This window comes from Muntiacus reevesi, chromosome 6 (genome assembly GCF_963930625.1).
Source record: "Muntiacus reevesi chromosome 6, mMunRee1.1, whole genome shotgun sequence".
Lineage (NCBI taxonomy): Eukaryota > Metazoa > Chordata > Mammalia > Artiodactyla > Cervidae > Muntiacus > Muntiacus reevesi.
Window position 1 is genome coordinate 56,547,223 of NC_089254.1, and position 10,894 is coordinate 56,558,116.

Sequence of the window (10,894 nt, forward strand, 5' to 3'; positions counted from 1 at the left end):
ACCTTGAGAATGTTTAGGGAAGGATATTGATATTCATATAGTCTTTGAAACATTCTATGTTTCCAGTGGACAGTACAATTTATCAGTTATCTGCTATGCCACCTATTAATTGATTTTTGTTGTAGAAGCCTATCCCCACCACAAACTTTCCTCCTTTCTATCCCAGATAATTAGAAAGGATATTAAGTCTAGGATATTAAAGGATATTAAGAAGCTGTATATCTTTATGCCTACACTTCTGGGAGATTGGTAAGTCAAATTTAAAAAGATGTCATCATAAATAATACATGGCATTGATCTAAACATCAAGCAGGAAATTTTTCTGCATACTTTTGATCTTGAAAAAAATCAGTCATGCATCAAGAGTTAGAATATTGATGTGCAGATGAATTTTTATATTACTAGCTAAATTGAACAGTTCTGTCAACTAATGTGGTGTTCAAGTACATGCATTTTTCTTTTTTAGAATATGCTATTTTGTTTTTCTGTGGATGAGGTGAGTGGGTTAAAACACAACTGTCAGGGGAAAAGCTATAGAGAAGGGTGAGGGTGGAGATACTGACCAAGATGCATCTGTTAGAGAAACTTTCTTCAAGGAATGGTCTGTTTCATTTATCATTTTTAACCTATTCCCCACCCTCTGATTTTTTGGTTGCCTGACCACCTCATCGCCAGTGCACTTTTCCTCCATTCCTTCTCAGCCACCTCATTTCCATGGTAAGTGGTAGACCTTTGTAGTTTCCAGTAGTTGCATCCCCTTTGAAAATTGTCAACTTCAAGCTCTTCATTCTGACCTCCAGCTTCTGTTCTTTAGCATAGTTATTGGAACAGCTTACATTGCAACCAACGCTTTTCCATGGTCCATCATCCCTGCAGTAGGTTATATTTTCCAAATATGGCTGCAAAATATCTCTCATCCTATATTCTCCACAGTGTGACCTTACCACTCCATTATCAAGAGGTGGAGTTTATTTCTCTACCATTTTCTGGAAAAGAGTGACTGCTTTGATTGGTAAGAGTATAGTAAAAGTGACACTGCCAATTCCAAACTCAGCCTGTAATGGGCCTGACAGCTTTCATTTCCTCTTTGGAGCTTTCGCTTCCTCTTAGGATGCCAGGTGCCATGTAAGATGTGTGATTATCCTGAGATCATGCTGGAAAAACCAGTCACATGGAGAAACTGGAAAGTGAGATACCAGATATGGAGTGAAGAAGCCACCTTGAAATTGATTCTCAAGCCTGTCACTCCAGGCTTCAAATGCAGCAGAGACAATCTCTTAGCTGAGCTCTTCCTAAATTCCTATTAGGGTGGATTGTTAGGAAGTGCTTTAGGATGTGTTTCCCAGAGAAACAAATTCCCAGATCTGCAGCTGATGAGCTGGAGACTCAAAAGAGCCCATGGTGTAGTTCTAGTCCAAATCTGAAGGCCTAAGAACTGGGAGAGCTGATTGTATAAGTTCTAGACTAGGTTTGAATTTATAGGAAGGAGAGGGTCAATGTCCCAACTCAAAGGCAGGCCGAGAGTGAATCTGCCTTACTCTTCCATGCTGGGCTTAGTCACCCAATCATGTCTGACCCTTTGCAACCCTATGGACTGTAGCCCACCAGGCTCCTCTGTCCCCTGGATTCTCCAGGCAAGAATTCTGAAGTGGGTTGCCAAGACGTCCTCCAGGGGATCTTCCAACCAAGGGATATCAAACCCAGGTCTCCCGCGTTGCAGGCAGATTCTTTACCATCTGAGCCACCACGGAATGAGGCCTGCCTATATTGGGGAGGGCAATCTATTTTACTCTCTACTCATTCAAATGTTAATCTCATTCAGAAACACACACAGATAGACCCAGAATAACATCTAACCAAATATCTGGGCACTTTATGGCCCAGCCAAGTTGACACATTAACTGTTACAGGCAGCAATAGATAACCAACACTATCCCCCTTTTGTATTCACCTCCATCCTTACTCTAATGCTGTGAACCATCATAACTACTCTCCAGTAAAACCTTAAACAACATTGATCCCCTGTCTACTGTTCTCACTTGCCTAAACTCCCATTTCTGCGGCTAAGTCACTTCAGTCTTATCCAACTCTGTGCGACCCCATAGACGGCAGCCCACCAGGCTCCCCTGTCCCTGGGACTCTCCAGGCAAGAACACTAGAGTGGGTTGCCATTTCCTTCTCCAATGCATGAAAGTGAAAAGTGAAAGTGAAGTCGCTCAGTCACATCTGACTCTTAGCGACCCCATGGACTGCATGCAGCCTACCAGGCTCCTCCATCCATGGAATTTTCCAAGCAAGAGTACTCTAGTTGAATTCAAAAACCTTTCTGCCTTTTTCTACATCAGAGTAGTTAGACTTAGCTGAATATCACACCAATGGACAGGCTTAGTTCCACATTCATATCCAGAAGTCCCAAGTGGACCCAGCAGCATTATTGTATTTCTCAAGTGAGTTTGTATCTCCAGTCTGGTTCTCCCTCACACTGCTTCCTTCCCCTCCAGCTACCCCTTCCTACTCTCCCAAGGTGAGGATCCCATCTCATGCTTCACTGAAAAAGAAAAAATCAGAAGCACCTCTATAAACCAAAATAGACTGTTATACAGGAGTTGAATGAACTACGTGCACATGTATCAACATGATTAAATACCCAAACTGTGGGAAAGGTAAGTTGCAAAAGGTCTGACGACAGCCTGCTGTGTGCCATGCTGTGCTATGCTGGTCACGCAGTTGTGTCCAAACCCTGTGACCCGGTGGACTGCAGCCCACCAGGCTCCTCCGTCCATAGGATTCTCCAGGCAAGAACCCTGGAGTGGTTGCCATGTCCTCCAGGGGATCTTCCCAACCCAGGGGACAGTCTACTACGTAATTAAATTTTTAAAATACACAAAACAGTAACATGGTGCTTATGTTTACATTCCTGCATAAACGAAACATACCAAAAGAAAAAAAGAAACACCAACTTCAGGATGATGATTACTTCTCAAGAGAAAAGAAGGGGTGACGGTGGAGAGACTTTATGTGTTATTCCTTTAAAAGAGAAAAATGAGGAGCTGAGTAAAGATGACAAGATTTTGTTACCTATTTAAATAATAGGTACAGGTCTATTTTTTTAAGACATTCAGAATTTAAAATTACATGGTTTAGTTGAAATGACAGAATGTGTTAGGCTTATTAAAGTAACCAAAGGTTGACTCTGATTAGCTATTGTGCTTATGATTGTTAGGGTTGCTGTTCTTTGTTTAAGAACATTTGAGGAATAGTGGGGGTTTACAGTGAAAGGCTTGATTTGGATGCAATAAACTTGGATTTGGCTTTCCAGGTGGTGCTAGTAAACCTGCCTGCCAACGCAGGAGACATAAGAGATGCGGGTTCAATCCCTGGGTAGGGAAGATCTCCTGGAGAAGGAAATGACAACCCACTCCAGTATTCTTGCCTGGAGAATCTCATGGACTGACCAGCCTGGGGAACTACAGTCCATGGGGTCACAAAGAGTCGGACATGACTGAAGTGACCAAGCATGCAAACTTGGATTTGAAGTCAGGCACTGTGCTAGGCAGAATACCCCCTCGTCACTAACTCTCTGAAAAGGGGCAATTTCCCTTTTTAGTAAGAGGCTAAAGTGGGGTGGGATGGGGTAGGGAGGAGCAGGTCACAAACTTCTTTAGTTCTCTGCAGCAGTTAAATATGAGCCAAATGAGGATAACATTTGCATATCATTTTCCCACTTGCTAGCACATTCCAGTTTCATGTCTTTCCCTGAGTTTGTAATAACAGACTGGCCCACTTCTCTATTCCCAGAGAAAATAAGAACCAGGCAGTACTGGAGAGGATAATGTAAAATCTTTATGAGGGAGTGGATTTAATTCTAATATAAATATTTAAATTGTTTTAATATAAATTTAGAGCTGTTTCCTCCCCAATTGAAATAACCTAGGATATTAATATGACATTATCATATTTAATACTTTAATAAGAACTTTAAAACAATAATCTCACCTCACAATCTCAGAGAAACCCTAAGGACAACTTGTCATTAATTTGTCACCAACACTTGAGTGGTTCCAAGGTTCAGGTTTTTAATAGTCTCCTCTGTGGCACGTATACAAATAGTGCTGGTGGTGGTTTAGTCACTAAGCTGTGTCTGACTCTTACGACTCCATGGACCCTAGCCTGCCGGGCTCCTCTGTCCATGGAATTCTCCAGGCAAGAATACTGGAGTGGGTTGCCATTTCCTTCCCCAGGGGATCTTCCTGACCCAGGAATCAAACCCAGGTCTCCTGCGTTGCAGGCAGATTCTTTACCAACTGAGCTAGGAAGGAAGCCTGGCACTTCTGGGTGTGTCATTGAGCTTGCTACAAATAATGTGCAGTGTCTAATTAAATATGGTGACCCGTTGTTCTCCTACGTCACTAATGAACTTAATCACTCCTACACCTTCTGGATAATGGAAGAGAAACATTTTCTTAAACTTTTATACTAGAGAGAATTCATTCTCTCAAATGGATCTCAGATGGATATTTATTTTCAGACTCCCCTTCTGTCTTTGACCCCTTTCATGAACCCCACACTCTTATGCCAAGGGCTACAGATTGCCTTGCAGCCCAGTCTTGGGCCATGGTATTGACTATCTTCTGTATGTGTTTGTGCATGCTCAGTTGGGTCCAACTCTTTGCGACTCTTGACAAAAGCCCACGTCTCTTAATTCTGCATTGGGAGGTGGGTTCTTTACCACCAGGGCCACCTGGGAAGCCCCACTATCTTGTGTATCTGTGCTGTTAATTTTATTAATGTTAGCTTTTATATTCATGGGTTTTACTGATGGCTCAGATGGTAAAGAATCTGCCATGAATGTGGAAAATCCAGGTTCGATCCCTGGATCAGGAAGATCCCCTGGAGAAGGGAATAGCTGCCCACTCCAGTATTCTTACCTGGAGAATTCCATGGACAGAGGACCTGGCAGATTACAGTCCGTGGGATTGCAAAGAGTCAGACATGAGTGGGAAACTAACACTTTCACACTCTACATATATGGCTCTCTTTATGTTTTGTCCTCTTCAGGCATTGTAATACACTGTTGTATTTTTGTCAGTGTAAGGTCATTGAATGACCTACAGATTCTAAAATGTATGAACTGTATTTTAAATGTTCTTATAGATTTTTTTTTAATTAACAACTTTTAACTTAATGTAGCAAATTAGTAAAACATCTTATCTTGGGTAAACTATTAACATTCCCTTACTTGAGTTATTTTTAACAAAATGTATTACCTAAGGGGATAAAAATGTTAAAACTAATTTTTAATTATCTGATAAACAAGGGTGCTATATTAATAAATGGATTTTTTTGTATGTTTGAAATGTATGCTTTTGATATTTAAGAAAAAATATATGATAAATAACTAGAACAAATTATCTAAAACTGTCAACTAGTGGCCCTTAAAAGGGCAGAAAAATTGCATTGATTATGAAGTGGATTTTTCATGATGTGCTGGATTAAGAGTGATGTGGATTTTGCCCCCAAAACAACACTTTGCCCTTAAAAATGACTTAAAAACTTAAAAGTGATCATTTGCATCTTAGGCATTAATATGTGTACCACTTTTTCCTTTGAAAGAAGATGTTAAAGAATCTGTTGTTTCTAAATAGTCAATAAATTTGACTCTTTTTAATGATCACTAAATAGCATCTTGGCATTCTAACCTGGTAGACATACTGGAACAGTGCCAATATTATATGTACCAGCAATTAAAATCTATAATGAAGATTTCTAAATGATGAATGAATGTATGTGTGGGTTAAAGCTAAAAATAAAGCCTAGAGAAATTAGGGAGTAAAAATAAAGTGGAATTTCATCATGTATTAGATCTAAAGTATTCAGTTCAAAACTATTTTTTTAAAATCTTTCTATTCCACCTTGTCTTGATAGATATAGCTAAAATGTGAAAGGAAAGTTCTGAAAGAGAGGATATACACCAGGATCAGACTAGGATGGTCAAGAATGAGGAGCTTAGGTATGGAAATAAAGAGGGGAAAAAGGTTGATTCATGTGAGTCACAAATGAAAAAGTGACAGTAAACTTCAAATAAACAAATCCAGTGTTATGGCCTAAATAGTGCTCTCCCCTTCCCATTCCAGCCAAATTCATCTGTAAAGCCTTCAAAAGCTAGTACCTCTGAATGGGGCTGTATTTGGAGAGAGGACCTTTAAGGAAGTGATTTCGTTAAATGAGACCATTAGCATGGGCCCTAATCCAGTCTGACTGGAGGCTTTATAAGAAATTTCAGCACACATAGAGACATCAGGGATTTGAGAGCACAGAAAGACCATGTGAGGATACAGGGAAAAGGCAGAAACCAAACCTGCTGATACGGTGATCATGCCTCCAGAATTGTGAGGAAATTAATTTCTGTTGTTTAAGTCACTCAGTCTCTGATATTTTATCATAGCAATCCTAGAAAACTAATACATCTAGGAGGTTGGTTATCGAAATAATAGCATTTTAAAACCTCATAACAAAAGAAACAGTACAAGAAAGTCTAGAATTCAACATGTATTTCCAGATGGAAAGACCCATCATGTGCTGAGAATAATAGATGAAAATAGATACTCCAAGGCAGATCATTTTTAAAGGTCAGATCTTTAGACAAAAAAGAGGATCTTATAAACTTTCAGCAAGAAGGTATATGTGCACAAAGTTTCAAGACTAGAACAGCTTCAGACCCCTGAGTGGCTACCCTGGAATCAAGAAGACAAATAATCAGTGGTTTTGAAAGTTATGAGGGTAAAAAGAGAGTTCTAAGATCAAATTCTGAAAGGTTGTTGCTAAACCAAGAAAGATGTTGGGCTTCTTGGCCTCCAGAGGAGAATTCAATCTAGGGCCAGAGAGGAGGTTAGATTGCTCAGAACTTTTGCTTAATAAAGTTTTGTTAAAGTATAAAAGAGATACAGAAAGCTTCTGACATAGACATCAGAAGGGGGCAGAAAGAGTGCACCCCTGCTTATCTTTAGCCAGATGTTACATAGCTACTAGCAAGCTGTTAATTGTATATAGGAGATGTCTCAAAACTCAAAACTGAGTGGCACCAGGCCCCTCACCCACAACATGCATTTTGAGATAACATTGGCAAAAGGTGAGTTATCCCAGGCCATAAAGCCATTGACATGAATCTTGAAGAAAAGCAGGTTTCCAAGTAAATATAGAGTTTCATTAACATAGATTAGGAGAACAAGGTATGAGTAAAACATGCTGGTTTGTCAAGTCGGTTCTGAGTCTTAGGTGGAACCAACTTGAAGACAGAGTCTAGGGCAAATACATAGTTCATTAACATAGCTTAAGACAAACATTTCCATGAGAAAAATGCATTGGTTAGCTCAAGGTTTGAGAAAAATTAAGTTCAGGTGGAGCCAGGTGTCATCATGGCAACACAGAAACCTCTTTTTAAATTTATATAAAGAAGGGGAAAAACTCTTAACATTTCTTTGTTTCCTCCTGTCGATTGAGAGAGAGAGAAAAACTATCAGGCACTTGCAGCCTATTTCCTCCATTTGGAGACCCCTGGCCTTCCTGCCTGTTACCCTCTCAATTCTATATCAAAAGTCTCAAAATATTGCCTCCTCTGTACCCTTTCCAAGGAAGACATTGGAAAAATGTATCCTAGGCAAATTAAGCCATAAAAGAAAATCAAATCTAGAATGATTTCCTAGATGATAATTTTTGATGCAACTGAAATCCCAGTTGTTGGTAAAGGGCACTTTCAACATGACAGCTGGACTACAGACCTAGAGAGCCAACCATCCAAATTGAAGTAGGTCAGATAGCTCAGGGATAGAGATGAGCATTGATAGAATAATGTGTTGAACATTTTCAGAGGAAACTTACATATCTAGGGTAGCATTTAGAGGTGACATAATACTAAGTATGGGGAAAAGTGAAAGCGAAGTCGCTCAGTCGTGTCTGACTCTTTGCGACCCCATGGACTGTAGCCTACTAGGCTCCTCCGTCCATTGGATTTTACAGGCAAGAGTACTGGAATGGGTTGCCATTTCCTTATCCAGGGGATCTTCCCAACCCAGGGATCGAACCTGGGTCTCCCCCATTGTAGGCAGACGCTTTTACAGTCTGAGCCACCAGGGAAGTCAAGTACAGGGAAAACTACATACAAATCAGACAAATATTGATGCAAAATGTATAGCGATGATTAGGCCATTGTATCTTGGTGCATTGTTGTAGCCACGCGTTCTGGGAAACTAACTCAGAAGGACAATGCAGATAGTGGAGTGCAGTTTATTACACCGGCGGACCCAAGGCAGAGTCTCCTCTTAGCCAAGGACCCCAACCGACTTTTGTGAAAATCTTTTATACCTTAAGTATATAAGTGTATAAGTGCTCAAGCCCATATCCCCAAATTCCTTAAACCTAGCCTGGAAAATGTTAAAGGGAGATACAATCAGGTTACAGCCATGATTCATAATCAGAAGGGTCAGCTGATTATACCTTGTAGCCTACACAAATGGGTGCCATAAAGATTACAAAGGTTATTGACTACATAGGGGATTATTGCATTCTTTTTGGCGATGGAAAACCTTGGTATGGAATCTTGTGTTTATCAGTCTGGGAGGCCAGTTTAGCCATAGGTATGTTATCCCCGTGGCTACTAGGCACGTAGTCCAAAGCTCACTGAAAGTGCAAGATGGAGTTTTCTTCTTTTTCAAGATGGAGTCAGCTCGGCCTGTTCCTTTCCTCCCTCAACATAACTGTATTTACATGGTCAAAATAATGTAAGCATAATATAAATACTGACAAAATGGAAAACTGAGGTAAGGCGTGGGAGGATGTGTGTACATTTGCATAGGTTTGTGCTAAGGCCAGGAGCAAGGGATTGGAAGATGAGGTGATTAAAAAGAGCAAAATCTTCATCAGTAGGATGTCAAAAAAGATAATACGTAATGAAAACTCTTTGAAATGCAAATTAAATGTGTTAATTTTGAGATGCACAGATAAATACACAGAGTCAGTGTGTATCACTGGAAGATGTTAACTCCAGGGAGCAGGAAATGAAAGACAGCAGTTTTTGTAATAGGGCTCATAGAAGGCTGACTTTTTAAGCACATGTGTCAGAGGTATGGGCTCACTCTTATTCATCCTTCAGAACGGACCTGTTCCTTATTTTATTTGGAAAGCCTTCATTTGCTCTTCCAGATGCCCTTCTTACTTACTGTATTAGACATCTTTACTTACCATATCATAATACCCATCATCTAGTATCGTTATTGCTCTTGTCTTCATAATCCCAATGTAAGTTTTCATACCTTTACTGTGTGTGTGTTTTTAACAAGTTTTTTTACTTCATTGCCTAGCACAATTCCTAGTACATAGTAGGAGTTCCATATTTGTCAAGTGAATAGCAGCACCTGCTAAACCATATTTCAGGAGCTATTTGCCGAGTCTAATTCTAGCTCCACAGTGAGACAACTACCAAATAAATTAACTAGTTTGTAGCTCCATGAGTGTATTATTACTCCACTATTCAAGCAGGCTCTGTTAAATTATTAACATGAATCGTAAGGTAAATAAACTACTTTAAAACTTTTATAGCATGCTATAAACAGTATCTAGTAAAGGCAAAGTAACATTCCTTCCAGACTAATGTTTTGTAACTTGGAGGACTTTGGGAAGCCCCTAGGACAGTCAATAGAGAATACCCTAAAATCAAATGCAAAGTTTTGTGTGCGGGCATTTTTCTGGAAAAAGAACCCATAAATCCTGTTAAATTAGGAAGGAGAGAATGATTTCAGAAATTTAAATGGCACTGCTCAGGGCAGCATGCCTTACATTTTACATTGTGCCATTTTTTTTAGAAAGGTATAGGACTCTCTACATATTTTGTTTTCTAAAAATCTTGAAACTTAGAGATGGGAAAGCTACTATTCTAGACTTGAGTATACAAAAAGAACCGATTCAGGTTTGTGATTTTAATTAATCAGGAATAGAACTCGAACTGAAGGAAATTTACCCATATCCAAAAGCAGGCTGTGTAAATTCTACCCAGAATTATTATGAGTTTTAGGCCAGTGTTATTTCATGTTTCATGAAATATAAATTTTAATGTTCAAGTAGAACATTGCTATATAGATTTGTCAGATAAATTAAATATTAAATAAGTATTACTTTTTATTATTATAAAGTACTGTGTAAGTTCAATTTGTTTTTTTGATTACTGAAATATAATTCAAAATGAGAAGCAATAGACCAGGAGCCAATTTCAGAGGAAGACTAGTCTTTATTTTTTTTCAGTCCATGGTTCAGGAACGCCATTAATAAAAAGACATGGTTTTTAAATATGCACAGTGGACTAAAATATCATAAATGTGAAATGACATTGATTTTATTCAGCGTTCAACCTTGCTTAGTCTAGGTAAAAATACAGTCACTGATATGAGACTAGAACATATCTAAACCACAGAAAAATAAATCAGTCAATTCAGTGATGTGATATTAAACTATGAGAAGATATTTGGGGGGAAGTTAAGAGGGAAGGGCAAAAGACAGCATTCCAATTATTCAAATAATCCCCAGAAAGTCATTAAATAAGAAAGCATTCATCCATTCCCTTTTGGAACATCAAGTAATATGTTAATTCAGTTCAGTTCAGTTGCTCAGTCCTGTCCCAATCTTTGCGACCCCATGGACTGCAGCATGCCAGGCCTCCCTATCCATCGCCAACTCCCAGAGTTTATTCAAACTTGTGTCCATTGAGTTGGCGATGCCATGCAACCATTTCATCCTCTGTCGTCCTCTTCTCCTTCTGCCTTCAAGCTTTCTGAGCATCAGGGTCTTTTCCAATGAGTCAGATCTTCGCATCAGGTGGCCAAAGTATTGGAGTTTCAGCTTCAGC